We start from the raw sequence: 14,699 nt of genomic DNA on the forward strand, positions 1-14,699 counted from the left end.
GTGAAGCCGCTCCTATCTCTACCCCTTGGTTCCTGGACCTATATATTCCTCCCAGTGGGACATAGCGCCTTATTGGTTGTTGATTAGAGTGTACACTGTGCCCTGGAAGGTAGTAACCCCTCCTTACTTGGTATCATCGTCTCTGAGCTGGCATCTCAGCTATGCCTTCAACAGCCCATTTCTTCTCTTCGTTCAAGCCAGTATCTTCTGGGTGGTGCAGAATGTGACAGGACCAGTGATCCCATGGTCAAGTGCCATTGTCATGCCTCCTTCGCCTTGCAATGAATGGGCCCTTGGGTCTGATGTGATGTTACGTGGGAACCTATGTCAGTGGGTAAAACACTCAGTAAGCCCTCAGATAGTGGCGTTGGCTGAGGCCCTGCAGGCAGAAAAGGTAAACCATGTGTCCATTCTAGTCAAAATAAATTTCTGCCATTTCTAGGATGGAAGGGACCCATTGTAGTCAACTTATTATCAAGTGGCTACTTATTTACTTTGAGAGCTACTGCCATTTCCGAGGATCAGCACTGATGCATTGCTGGCAGGCTGAACATTCAGCAGTGGTGGTAGCTACATCAGCCCTTGTGAGTGACGGTCCATGTGTTTGTCCCCATCCCTGCCACCATAGTTTCTCCTTCACATGCCCGTTGTGTCAGTTCTGGGGTGGCTGATGGCATCTGGTTGACATCAAATTGGCTAAATCATTCTGTCTAGCTGGTTGTTTGGTGTTTCTTTCAAGTTAGATGCTCTCTGGTGGTCCTCTTCACACTTCCTAACTACTCAAATAGTCCATCCACATGCCTCTGTCCCAGACATCCTTGTCCTTGATCTTCTAATCTTTCTCCTTCCAGACCCCTGATCAACCCATCAAGGCAGTTGCTAGTAGCCATGAATGAATATAAAGTGTACCCTTGGGCTACATGTCTTTCCATACGAAGTGGATGAACAGATGCACCACTGAGAGGACTGATCCACTGGGGGGATTTCCCTTGCCACTCTTTGTCAAGATCAGCCTATGGTGGGCTGTATTGTAGTCACAGCTCATTTTTGGCTTGCAGCCGTATACCTGTCTGACCCATCTGTGAATCAAGAAAAAGCAAAGGCTCTCCTCTTTTGTCAGCTGATCATAAAGGGACTTTGCCCCCCTGTGCAGCCACAGGCATGAGCTGAGGGAGAAGCACTGGTGCCACACTGGCAGGTGACATGTGTGTCTAGGCCACCTGACTGTGTAGCTCTGTTCATGCCCAGTTCTGGACATACCATTTCCATCTTACTATGGATTATGGCTAGGCCCATTCAACTTTATGTCTTGGTGAGTTTGATAGGCAGAACCTAACTAATAACGAACGGTTCTAGACACATGGTCACTTGGTGCCCCTTGGTGAAGTGTTCCATCTCTGCCAGGGTTTAGTAGCCCTTCAGGAGCTATTCTTCAAAAGGTGTCTAATTCTCTGCTGCAGATAGTATGGTCTTGCTCCAGAACCCTGAAGACCTATATTGTGATTGTCCTGCTGGGGCTTGCTAGAAACTCCACCTTGGATACCTGTAATATAATGGAATGACCAGAGCCTTAGCAGAGGTGCTTCCTGAGGTTAAGGGGAATCTAAAATGGACAGCAGAGGAAGAGAAATGATGAGGATCAATTAAAACATCAAGACTGTAGGGTCTGCCACTTGTAGCAACCGGACCTGCTGCAGAGCTCTCTCCTATTCTGGGCCCCCCAGTCAAAGATGGCAGCCTCTTGTGTTACCAGGTGTTAGGTTAAGCAGTATTCCCAGTTGTGGAATATGCTGCCTCTAAAATATGAATGGATTTACTAGAAGTTGTGCTTCCCTCTTCCCTGTGGTAGGTATGAGTTTCAGTAATTTGTTCCTTGCTTTAGAATGTTTCAGCACGCTTAGACCACTGGACTCCTAAAAAGTTCACTGATGAGGCAAGCTCTTGTATATCATAGGACGTTTCTTCCACTTTCTAGAGTGTATGTGTCTCACCCAAAGTACTTGACACTTCTTGCTCACCTGGCCTCATTAGCAAGATGCATATGATATCATCAACATAGGAACTAATATGAAGTTCTAAGAAATATTCAGACAGTTCTTATGTCTTTAGACCATATTTTGACAGTTAACACAGCCCTGTAGGAAAACCATAAATATATACTTTTGTCAATTCCAAGTGAATCTACTGTTTCTGATCTTCCTTTTGGTGGGGATGGGAAATCGTGCATTTGCCAGATCAGTGGTCAGTTCCCTCACACTGTGTAGACTATGTAAATCCACTCTAGCATGGATGCATCTGGCACAGTAGCTGCAATTGGGATATTCGGTTCGTTTGTTGTAGTCTACTTTCACACTACAGGACATACCTGGATCTCGTAGGGTCCAGATGGGTGAATTAAGTGGAGATTTGAGGGAGGACACTACCCCTGCATCCTTTGTTCTTGAAGGTGGCATTAATCTCTGCCATTCCCCTGGGATGCAGTATTTTTATTTATTTAGAGACAGAGTCTCGCTCTGTTGCCCAGGCTAGAGTGCAGTGATGCAATCTCGGCTTACTGCAACCTTCGCCTCCCGGGTTCAATGACTCTCATGCCTCAGCCTCCCGAGTAGCTGGAACCACAGGTGTGTGCCACCATGCCCGGCTAATTTTTCTGTATTTTTAGTAGAGATAGGGTTTCACCATGTTGGCCAGGGTAGTCTCGAACTCCTGGCCTCAAGTGATCAATCTGCCTTGGCCTCCCAAAGTGCTGGGATTACAGGCGTGAGCCACTGTACCCAGTCTGCCTTTTCTTTCTTATGTTGGCTGGTTATATTAGTTATCTACTGTGGAATAACAAATCACCCCAGGGAGCACACTCATTTGGTGGGCTTTCATCTTAAAAGGAACAAAGGCAGTGTGTGTCCAGGTATAGGCTGGTAGATTTGGTGATGGGAAAATGAGGCAGTTCTGGTCTAGTTGTTTCTTTTTTTTTTTTTCTGAGACAGGGTCTCAATCTGTTGCCCAGTGCAGTGGCGAGATCATGGCTCACTAACTCCTACTGCTTCAATCTCCTGGGCTCAAGTGATCCTCCCACCTCAGCCTCCCAAATAGCTGGGATCATAGGAGTGCTCCACCCTGCCTGGCTAATTTTTAAATTATTTTTGGTAGAGACAGGGTTTTGTCATGTTGCCTAGGCTGGTCTCAAATTCCTGGGCTCAAGTGATCCTCCCGCCTTGGCCTCCCAAAGTGCTGGGATTACAGGCATGAGCCACTGCACCTGGCCTGAGTTGCTTCCATTTTCTCATTAAACAAAGTAAGTCATCAGCTGAGATGTGAATCTCAGTAATACTGTCTGTATCATGAGACCTGTCTCCTTGGCCATAATTACCACAACCGGACCGGGGATGAGCTCCTAATCCAAGTGAAGGCACTTGATTCTTTCTTTTGGGAGCTTGAAGTGAGGATTCAAAGACATCAGTGTCAATTAGTGCTCAAACTGGAAGGATTTGTAAATTTAGAAACTGGGTCAGACATTTTTCTTTATATAAATGGAAAAGCTGAGAAGATTAGGTAGGGGTTGGGTGAAAGAGTAAAGCAGAAAGGAAGTAGAAAAGTAGAAAGAAAATAAGAGTCCACATAGACTTGGAGTTGCAAAAGAGGAATTACTTAGGTTCCTGTCCTAAGGTTTGAGTCCTCTGAGAAGATGCCCAGATAGGACTAAATGTGCAAGAGATGTGCTGGGAAAACACTTGTGAAGCGAATAGCAGGAAGCCGGAAGAGCCTGGGAGAGCTGCAATGCAGGTGTAGCTAGCCCCTGCCAGGAGACAGGAAGGGAGGAGGGCTGGGTTGAGGAGGTGTTAGAACGCAGTGTAGTTCTTTCTTTTTCAGAGACAGTCTCCCTTTGTTGTCCAGGCTGGCCTCAAACTCCTGAGCTCAAGCAATTCTCCTCCCTCAGCCTCTTGAGTAGCTGGGACTACACATGCCTAACCATGCCCAGCTTAGAACGTAGTGTAGTTCTAAGAAAGCTCTGCAAGAGCTGATGAGGTGTGCTTGTGCCAAAGCCACCTGTCAGAGGAGTCCCCATATCCCAGAAATGGGCCTGCCTTAGTATGGCAGGCCTGCACTCAGTCACCGGGTGAGAGCAGCTCACAAGAAGGGTGGTCTCAGTGCAAATGCAGTGACAGAATTTCATAGCCCAGCAGCAGGGGGCCATGTTACACTCCCCTGCATTCAGAGATGTGAGCAGTGCACTCTCATGGCCACAGCTCCCAATGCCTTTTCAGTTCCTTTTTCTACACCTTATGATGCGCAAGTGCCTTTCCTGCCTGTGAATTCTGAGCTTCTTGAGACACTCCTGGATCTTTCAAATTCGATTCCATATTTACGCTTAAACTACTTTGAGTGGATTCCAAGTACTTGCAACAAAAACAACAACAAAAAACATAGATTGAAATAGTAACAAGGGGACTATAATCTAAATTTTCTATATAAGAGGGGATGGAAGGAGGTAATAATAATTCTAGCGCTTATTCCTTATACCCTGTAGAGGGTTCTACAGTTTGTAATGTATTTTAACTTACACAATCTCATTTGAGTCTTACAACAACCTCTGAACACAAGTAAGGCTGGCATCATTATCTGTATTTCACAGATGAGGAAGCTAAGTTTCAGAGACAATACAAATTACGCTGAATTGAAAAAAAATGGACACCGGGCGAGGTGGCTCACGCCTGTAATCCTAGCACTTTGGAAGGCTGAGGCAGGTGGATCACCTGAGGTCAGAGTTCGAGACCAGCCTGACCAACATGGAGAAACCCCATCTCTACTAAAAATACAAAATTAGCTGGGCATGGTGGTACATGCCTGAAATCCTAGCTACTTGGGAGGCTGAGGCAGGAGAATTGCTTGAACCCGGGAGGCAGAGGTTGCAGTGAGCTGAGATAGTGCCATTGCACTCTAGCCTGGGCAAAAAGAGCGAAACTCTATTCAAAAAAAAAAAAAAAAAAAAAAGACAAACCATATAAATGTTAGCCTCTACCTATAAAAGCAGTGAGCCAAAAGCAGCACTGCATTCCTGGAGAGATTGCAGAAATTAGTGCCACCACTAATCAATGATCTGAAAGACACAGAGCTGATGATTTCCATTCAGCTTAGCTCTCTAGCCTGTGCAGATCCAAGATGGATCCAAGAGAATGGCGTGGATTATTATAAACTCAATTAGGTTGTGACTCCAATTGCAGCTGCTATTCTAGGTGTGCCTTCATTCATGAAGCAAATCAATGCATCCCTTGGAGCAAAGTATGCAGCTATTGATCTGATGAATGCTTTTTTCCTCAGTAATTTTTAGTAAAGACCATCAAAAGCAGTTTGCTTTGAGCTGACAGGGCTAGCAATACCTATTCGTTATCCAAACTCAGGACTGTATCAATTCGCAGTCATCTGTCATCATCTAGTTTGTGGAGACCTTGTCCTCTTCTCTACTCCACAGGACATCACATTCATCTAATGTGTTGATAATATGCTGATTAGAAGTAGTAACTATTCTAGCCACCTTGACGAGATATATGTATGCCAGAGGGTGGGAAATAAATCCCACAAACATTCAGTGAACCTTCTGGGGGGCCTAACGGTCTGGGGCATGTTAAGCTGGGCCCTACTACCACTAAGAAAGAGGCACAATGCCCAGTGGTTTTGGATTTTGGAGGCAATGTATACCTCATTTGAATGTTCTTCTCTGACCCATTTTCTGAATAACTTAAAAGGCTATCAGTTTTGAGTGGGGCCCAGAAGAAAAGATGACATTGTCATGACAGTCCCTGACTTATGAAGGTTCAACTTAAATTTTTTTACTTCAGCAATGATGCGAAAGCGATGTGCATTCAGTAGAAGCTGTATTTCGAATGCTGGATTTTGATCTTTCCCTAGGTGAGTGATATGTGGTGCGATGCTCTCTCGTGATGCTGGGCAGCAGCAGTGAGTGCAGCTCTGCCAGCCACAGGATCACTAGGCTGGATGACCAATATTCTACAGTGGGCTGTATGGACAGATCACTTTGCCCAACTGTAGGCCAATGTAAGTGTTCTGGGCATGTTTGAGGTAGGCTAGGCTAAGCTATGATGTCCTGTAGGTTAGGCGTATTCAGAGCATTTGCAACTCAGGATATTTTCTTTTCTTTTTCTGAGATAGGGTCTCACTTTGTCTCACCAGGCTGGACTGCAGTGGTGCAAGCATGGCTCTCTGCACCCTCGATCTCCTGGGCTCAAGCCATTCTCCCACCTCAGCCTCCCACGTAGCTGGGACTACAGGCGTGTGCCTCCATGCCTGGCTAACTTAAAAAAATTTTTTTTTTGTAGAGACAATGTCTTGCTGTTGCCCAGACTGGTTTCACACTTCTGGGCTTAAGTGATCCTCCAGCTTTGGCCTCCCAAAGGGTGGGAATTACAGGCATGAGCCATTGCACCTGGCGAAATTTTTATAATTGTATGTTGTCTCAGCATCTGTTTTAAATACAGGTTAGCCTTTCTCATATAAAAAGCAGGACTCAGTCACCCTTGACACATTGTCCAGTTCTCCACCTCCTCCTAGCTCCTCAGTGTGATCAATCTAGATACCTGCCTTATACAACCACCTCCTGATGACCACTTCCCTGTGGACACCTAGATACTACGTATGTGACTTGCTCCACCAACCCCCTCGCCCCACATGGACTGCCCAGACATGCTGCAGTGACCACCTCTGAGTCACAGCATGACCCCATGATACTTGTGCCTGCTTGCTCTAAACTTACCAGTTAGAACTCCTATCGGACGCAGTGGCTCACGCCTGTAATCCCAACACTGTAAGTGGCCAAGGTGGGAGGACTGCTTGAGACAAGGAGTTTGAGACAGCCTGGGCAACATAGCGAGATCTTGTCTCTACCAAAAATAATTTAAAAATTAGCTAGGCATGGTGGCGCACTCCTGTGATCCCAGATATTTAGGAGGCTGAGGTGGGAGGACTGCTTGAGCCTGAGAGGTAGAGGGTGCAGTGAGCTGTGATAGCGCAGTGCACTCCAGCCTGGGCAACAGAATGAGACCATTTCAAAAAACCAAAAACCCGCTGGGCATGGCAGCTCATGCCTGTAATCCCAGCACTTTGGGAGGCCGAGGCAGGAGGATCACCTGAGGTCAGGAGTTTGAGACCAGCCTGGGGAACATGGCAAAACCATGTCTCTACTAAAAACACACAAATTAGCCAGGTGTGGTGGTGGGCACCTGTAATCCCAGCTACTCGGGAGGCTGAGGCATGAGAATCACTTGACCCCGCAAGGCGGAGGTTGCAGTGAGCCAAGATCGCACCACTGCCTTCCAGCCTAGGTGACAGGGTGAGACTCTTGTCTCAAAACAACAACAACAACAAAAAAAACAAAACCAAAAACCAACCCCCCCCCACCAAAAACAAACAAACAAACAAAAAAAACAAAAACTCCTCTCAGGAAACCTGCTTGGGTAATGGCCTGGACCCAATACAGACATTAGCCCTCAGGCCCCTTGCTTTCTCTCTCATTCCCTGCTCCCCAGCTAAGCACGTGTGTCCTGGCCAGCTCTCTCCCCACTGGCCCTGAGAGGCGTGCTGCCCTCTTCTCTGTAAGAGATCTGTAAGCAATACACTGCTTCTGTTACTTCATGTGTTTTGCTGTGTTGCCTCCTCTGCAACTCACCTGACCATCATACCTGAACCCAACTCTCATTCCATAGAGGGTTCTCCTACAGAGTGGCTATCTTGGTAGGAATAAACTGGACACAAGTCAGACAAGAGCCACACAGGTGTCTGCCAGTATCAACAAGTTTCCTGTGAGACGGACACCTGGTCATGGGTCTGACACTTAGGAATTAGGCCATCTGCCAGATAATGAAGTATCCTGTCAATGGCGCACTGCAAACATCCATGGCCAGCTCTCCTGGGGCCCTGGAGTCAGGACAGGGCTAGAGTTTACAGCCACTCTCCAGAAAGAGGCCTCAAGATGAAATCAGAAGAAACACAATACTATCTTCTGCAGGTAACTATTCTCCTTTTGAGATACAGCTTCGAGCATGTCACTTGGCCCTAGTAGACACTAAAGCCCTTGGCTGTGGGCCACCAAATTATCAAGTGTCCTGAGCTAAGCCTAAATATCATTATTTATTAATGATAAATTAAATTGGGTATTATATGACTCATCAAGCCAGAAAGTTGCACTCCATCTACTTAATGATGGAGTCATTATGAAATGGAAATGGTATAAATGAGATTGGGTCTGAGCAGGTCCTAAATGCAGAAGCAAGTTCTCTGAGTAACTACTCCTGCTACATTGCCTATTCTCTCTCAACCCACATCTATGGCCTCATGGGAAATCACCTATCACCAGTTGACCAAGGAGGTAAAAATTAAAAAAAAAAATTCAAGTCTGGCTGGGCACGGTGGCTTACATTTTATAATCTCAGCACTTTGGGAGGCCCAGCCGGAAGGACTGCTTGAGCCCAGTAGTTCGAGAACAGCCTGAGCAACATGGTAAGATCCCACCTATACAAAATAATAATAATAATAATAATAATAATAATAATAATAATAATAATAATAGCCGGGTGCAGTGGCATGCCCCTGTGATCCCAGCTACTTGGGAGGCTGAAGCAGGACCACTGGGGCCTAGGAGGTTGAGGCTGAAGTGCAGTGGTGATCGTGCCACTGCACTTCAGCCTGGGCGACAGTGAGACCCTGCCTAAGGAAAAAAAAAAAAAAATTCAAGTCTGGTTCCTTGTTACAGATGTTTCTGCATCACATATTGTTATAACCCCACTCAAGGTGGTCCTGAGAACAGTGGTCAAAGGAAATCTTCCGAGTGGGCAAAACTTTGAGTGGTGCATGTGGTTGCTCATTTTACCTAGAAGGAGAGATGGTCAGAGTTGTAGCTCTACATTAGAGAAACATGATTGGAAAAGGGTAAAAGTTTGAATGCTTTGTCATTAAAACTGGGAACAAGTGAAGGGTGTCTACTCTCACTACTTCTATCCAACATTGTATTGAAGGTTCTAGTCAGTGAAATAAAGCAAGAAAAAGAAACAAGTACAGTGCTATGGCTTGAATGTCCTCTCCAAAACTCATGTTGAAACTTGATCCCCAATGTGGCAGTGTTGAGAGGTGGGGCCTTTGAGGGTGATTGGATCAAGAGGGTTCTACCCCCATGAATAGATTAATTCATAGATCAGTATATTAAAGGGTTAATGAATTAATGGGTTATCATCAGAGTGAAACTAGTGACTTTATAAGAGGAAGAGAGATGTGAGCATAGCACATTAGTACGTTCAGCCCCCCTTGCCATGGGACACCCTGTGGCCACCTCAGGACTCGGTAGAGTACCCATCAACAAGAAGGCTCTCACCAGATATGCCCCCTCAACCTTGGACTTCTGAGCCTCCATAACTATAAGAAACAAATCTTTTTTCTTTTTTTCCCTTTAAAAATGTGTATAAATATAAGGGATACAAATGCAGTTGAGTCACATGAATATACTGCATAGTGGTGAAGTCTAAGCTTTTAGTGTCACCATCACCTTCTTTTTCTCTATAAATCACCCAACTTCAGGTATTCTGTTATAAGCAACAGAAAATGGACTCATACATACAGACTGGAAAGGAAGAAGCAAAATTGTCTTTATTTGCAGAAAACATAATTGTGTATATAAAAAACTCTAAGGAATTTATCAAAATAAGCTATTAGAACTAATAGAAAGATTGTGGGACAGCTGGGCGCAGTAGCTCACACCTGTAATCCCAGCACATTGAGAGGCTGAGGCAGGTGGATCATTTGAGGTCAGGAGTTCGAGACCAGCCTGGCCCATATGGGGAAACCCTGTCTCTACTAAAAATACAAAAATTAGCTGGGCATGGTGGCACATGCCTGTAATCCCAGCTACTCAGGAGGCTGAGGCAGGAGAATCGCTTGAGCCTGGGAGGCAGAGTTTGCGGTGAGCTGAGATCGTGCCATTGCACTCCAGTCTGGGTGACAGAGTGAGACCCTGCCTCAAAATAAATAAATAAATAAATAAATAAATAAATAAAAGAAATAAAGATTGTGGAATACAAAGTCAACATAAAAACTATTATATTTCGGCTGGGCACAGTGGCTCACACCTATAATCCCAGCACTGTGGGAGGCCAAGGCGGGTGGATCACCTGAGGTCAGGAGTTCGAGACCAGCCTGACCAACATGGAGAAACTCTGTCTCTACTAAAAAATACAAAACTAGCCGGGTGTGGTGGCACATGCCTGTAATCCCAGCTACTCAGGAGTCTGAGGGAGGAAAATCGCTTGAATCCGAGAGGTGGAGGTTGAGGTGAGCTGAAATCTCCTCCGTTGCACTCCAGCCTGGGCAAAACTCTGTCTCAAAAAACAAACAAAAAAAAAACTTTTATATTTCTATATACTAGTATTGAAGTATTGGAAATTGAAAAATTTAAAATACCACTTGCAACGGGACCAAAAATCAGAAAAACACTTAAGGATAAATTAAACAAAATCATGCAAGACCTATACACTAAAGCTAAAAAAATGGCTGAGAAAGTCAAATGGAGGAATAAATAAATAAGAGATATGCTATGTTCATGAATTGGGAAGACTCCATATTGCTAAGACATCAATTCTCCCCAAATTAATCTAAAGATTCAATGCAGTCCCAATCAAAATCTGATCAGGCATTTTTTTGGGGTAGAAATTGACAAGGTGACTCTAAAATGTATATGGGAACACAAGGGACTCAGAACAGGCAAAAAACGTTGCAAAACAAAAAACCAGGTTGGAGGACTTATATTTAATTGATTTCAGTACTTACTTTATAGCTACACTAATTACTTTATTAGCTACACTAATCAAGATAGGGTGAAAGTGGCATAAGGACATATAGATCAATGAAACAGAGTCTAGAAGTAGGCCCACACATATATGGTGAACTGGGTTTCAACACAGTGCAAAGGCCTTTAGAATGGGGAGAAAAAGATAATCTTTTCAACAAATTATGTTACAGCAACTTGATATCTATATGGGGAAAAAATGAACCCCTATCCTTACCTGATATCATATATAAAAATTAGCTCAATATGTATCATTGATATAAGTGTAAAAATGAAAACCATAACATTTCTAAAGGAAAACACAGACCTCTGTTATGTTTGGATAAGCAAAGATTTCTTAGATAGGACACAAACCATTAAAATTTTTTTTTTGATGCACTGAACATCATCAAAATCAAATATTTGTATTCTTCAGACACAAGTAAGACAATGAAAAGGCAAGCCTGGAACTGAAGAAAATATTTTCAAAACATATCTGAATAAAGGGCTTGTATCCAGAATATATAAACAATTTAAATAATAAAAAATAATTTTCTTTAAATTTAAAAACGGGCAAAATATTTCAAAAAACAAGTCATAAAAGAGAAACAAATGGTCAATAAGCACATGAAAAAATGCTTAACAAGACTACTCAACAAAGAAGTACAAATTAAAATCACAATGAGGCCAGGCACAGTGGCTCACGCCTGTAATCCCAGCACTTTGGGAGGCTGAAGCAGGTGGAGGATTACCTGAGGTTAGGAGTTCGAGACCAGTCTGGCCAACATGGCGAAACCCTATCTCTACCAAAAATATAAAAATTAGCTGGGTGTGGTGGCACATGCCTGCAATCCCAGCTACTTGGGAGGCTGAGGTAGGAGAATCACTTGAACCCGGAAGGTGGAAGTTGCAGTGAGCTGAGATCGTACCATTGCACTCCAGCCTGGGCAACAGAGCAAGACTCCATCTCAAAAAAACAAAACAAAACAAAACAAAACAAAAACAACCAAAAGAAAAAACACAATGAAATATTACTATAAGGCCGGGTGCGGTGGCTCATACCTGTAATCCCAGTACTTTGGGAGGCCGAGGTGGGTGGATTACCTGAGGTCAGGAGTTCGAGACCAGCCTGGCCAACATGGTGAAGCCTCGTCTCTACTAAAAATACAAAAAATTAGCTGGGCGTGGTGGCGGGCACCTGTAATCCCAGCTACTTGGGAGGCTGAGGCAGGAGAATCACTTGAACTCAGGAGGAGGAGGTTGCAGTGAGCCGAGATCGCACCATTGCACTCCAGCCTCGGCAACAAAAGTGAAACTCCGTCTCTAAATAAAATTTAAAAACTGACAATATGGAGTACTGGCAAGGATGCAGAATAATCAGAACTCTTATACACTGCTGGTGGGAATACAAAATGATAAAACTACTTTGGAAGCAGGTTAGCAATTTCTTAAAAGGTGAAACACTGCCACTGCACTCCAGCCTGGGCGACAGAGCAAGACTCCGTCTCAAAAAAAAAAAAAAAAGTGAAACACCATAAAACCTAGCAATTCCTTTTCTAGGTATTTACCTGAAAGAGTTGCATGCAAATATTCATAGCAGCCCAACCTGGAAACAATCCAAATGTCCATCAAATGGATAAACAAATGTCAGTATATTCATACAATGGGATAGTAAGCAACAAACTACTGACACAACAAAATAGATGAATCTCAAAACCATTACAATAATGGAAAGAAGCCAGATACAACATACTATATGATTTCATTCATATGAAATTCTAGAAAAGACAAAACTATAGTGATAGAAAGCAGATTATGGCTGTCAAAGGCCAGGGGTTGGGGAAAGGGACTGGCTGCGAAGGGGCACAGGGAACTTTTCAGAATGATGGTAATGTAATGTTTCACAGCATAATTGTGGTAGTGAATCTATGATTACCCCTTGACTGCCTGGAGAGTTTCCCTTTTGCAGCATAGGAAGAGAGAACCCAAGTGAAGGCCAACTGACTCCTTGAGTTGAGGACAAGGAGCTGGAAAGTCATAGAGAAGTTTGAGAAGCTGTTGCCTCTGTGGGTGTGAGGCCCTTGCTGGTCATTAGGCTCGTAATACAGGAAGAAGTCCTGGAACTAACGCAGAGAAGAGTCAGTACAAGCTGGAATGAGCCAGTTACAAGCTGGAATGAGCCAGTTACCTCTGCCTTTATTTATCACTCCATCTGACTGTGGAGTTTCCAAAAGTATAACGGCCCTGTTTCACTTCTGCTTTCCAAACAAGTTTCTGTTTGGCCAACTCTATATGTGGAGGAGAATTCTGGGAAATACCTAGCTTGACCAAGTTGACAATAGAACAATACGGCATCCACACACAAAATTTAAAGAACCATCCTTCATTACAAAGTACTTACATAACTTTTCTTAGTGTTATCTCAATAAAAATGAAAAATAGGAGATCTGATGATCAACACTGTATTTTCTAGCCTAATAATATTCAACTAATAATACTAATTGAAAAGAATTATCAGTTTTACCTATCTCATTATGAGAAGTGCCCAACATATTTTTATAATTTTGTTTTTTGAGATGGAGTCTTACTCTGTTACCCAGGCTGGAGTGCAATGGTATGATCTCGGCTCACTGCAACCTCCGCCTCCCGGGTTCAAGAGATTCTCCTGCCTCAGCCTCCCGAGTAGCTGGGATTACAGGCAACTGCCACCAAGCTCAGCTAATTTTTTGTATTTTTAGTAGAGACGGGGTTTCACCGTGTTAGCCAGGATGGTCTCAATCCCCTGACTTTGTGATCCGCCTGCCTTGGCCTCCCAAAGTGCTGGGATTACAGGTGTAAGCCACTGCACCTGGACACATTTTTATGATTTTTAATGACATTTGAGATACATGTTGTTTTAATCTTTTTTTTTTTTTGAGATGAAGTCTCACTCTTGTCACCCAGGCTGGAGTGCAGTGGCATGATCTCGGCTCACTGCAACCTCTGCCTCTCGGGTTCAAGCAATTCTCCTGCCTCAGCCTCCTGAGTAGCTGGGATTACAGGCACGCACCACCATGCCCGGGTAATTTTTGTATTTTTTAGTAGAGATGGAGTTTCGCCATGTTGGTCAGGCTGGTCTTGAACTCCTGACATCGTGATCTGCCCACCTCAGCCTCCCAAAGTGCTGTGATTACAGGCATGAGCCACCGCGCCTGGCTTGTTTTAATCTTGTATGCTAATAATAGAAATAAAAATTCAGTCCAGAAAAGTAATGAACCCTTAAAGACTTATAAGAAATTTTTAAAAAAATTTAATTTTTATTTTGTGTGTGAGAGACAGGAGCATATGATGGGGGATCAATAAAGAATTTATGGATGGGCACAGTGGCTCACACCTGTAATTCTAGCACTTTAAGGCCGAGGCAGGCATATCACCTGAGGTCAGAAGTTCAAAACCACCCTGGCCAACATGGTGAAACCCCATCTCTACTATAATTACAAAAATCAGCCGGGCATGATGGTGCACACCTGTAGTCCCAGCTATGCAGGAGGTTGAGGCAGGAGAATCACTTGAACCTGGGAGGCGGAGGCTGCAGTGAGCCAAGATCATACTGGCTGGGTGTGGTGGCTCACACCTGTAATCCCAGCACTTTGGGAGGCCGAGGCGGGTGGATCACTTGAGGTCGGGAGTTCAAAACCAGCCTGACCAACATGCAGAAACCCTGTCTCTACTAAAAATACAAAAAATTAGTCAGGCATGGTGGCACATGCCTGTAATCCCAGCTTCGGGAGGCTGGGGCAGAAGAATTACTTGAACCCAGGAGGCGGAGGTTGTGGTGAGCCGAGATCACACCATGGCACTCCAGCCTGGGCAACAAGAGCGAAACTCCATCTCAACA

General features: G+C 44.3%; 1 protein-coding gene across 4 annotated transcripts in view; it reads right to left on the reverse strand.

The window, feature by feature from the left end:
• LOC134728636 (uncharacterized) overlaps nucleotides 1-14,699 on the reverse strand; it is a 38,318-nt gene that overhangs the window by 8,791 nt on the left and 14,828 nt on the right. For 2 of the 4 annotated variants that reach the window (XR_010109248.1, XR_010109249.1), the window contains exon 2: nucleotides 128-322. The exons of the other annotated variants lie outside the window; for them this stretch is intronic. The gene's annotated coding sequence lies outside the window, so the exon portion shown is untranslated. The remainder of the gene's footprint in view (nucleotides 1-127; nucleotides 323-14,699) is intronic. 4 annotated transcript variants of the gene reach the window in all.

Source organism: Pan paniscus, chromosome 12 (genome assembly GCF_029289425.2).
Source record: "Pan paniscus chromosome 12, NHGRI_mPanPan1-v2.0_pri, whole genome shotgun sequence".
In the NCBI taxonomy this organism is placed as follows: domain Eukaryota; kingdom Metazoa; phylum Chordata; class Mammalia; order Primates; family Hominidae; genus Pan; species Pan paniscus.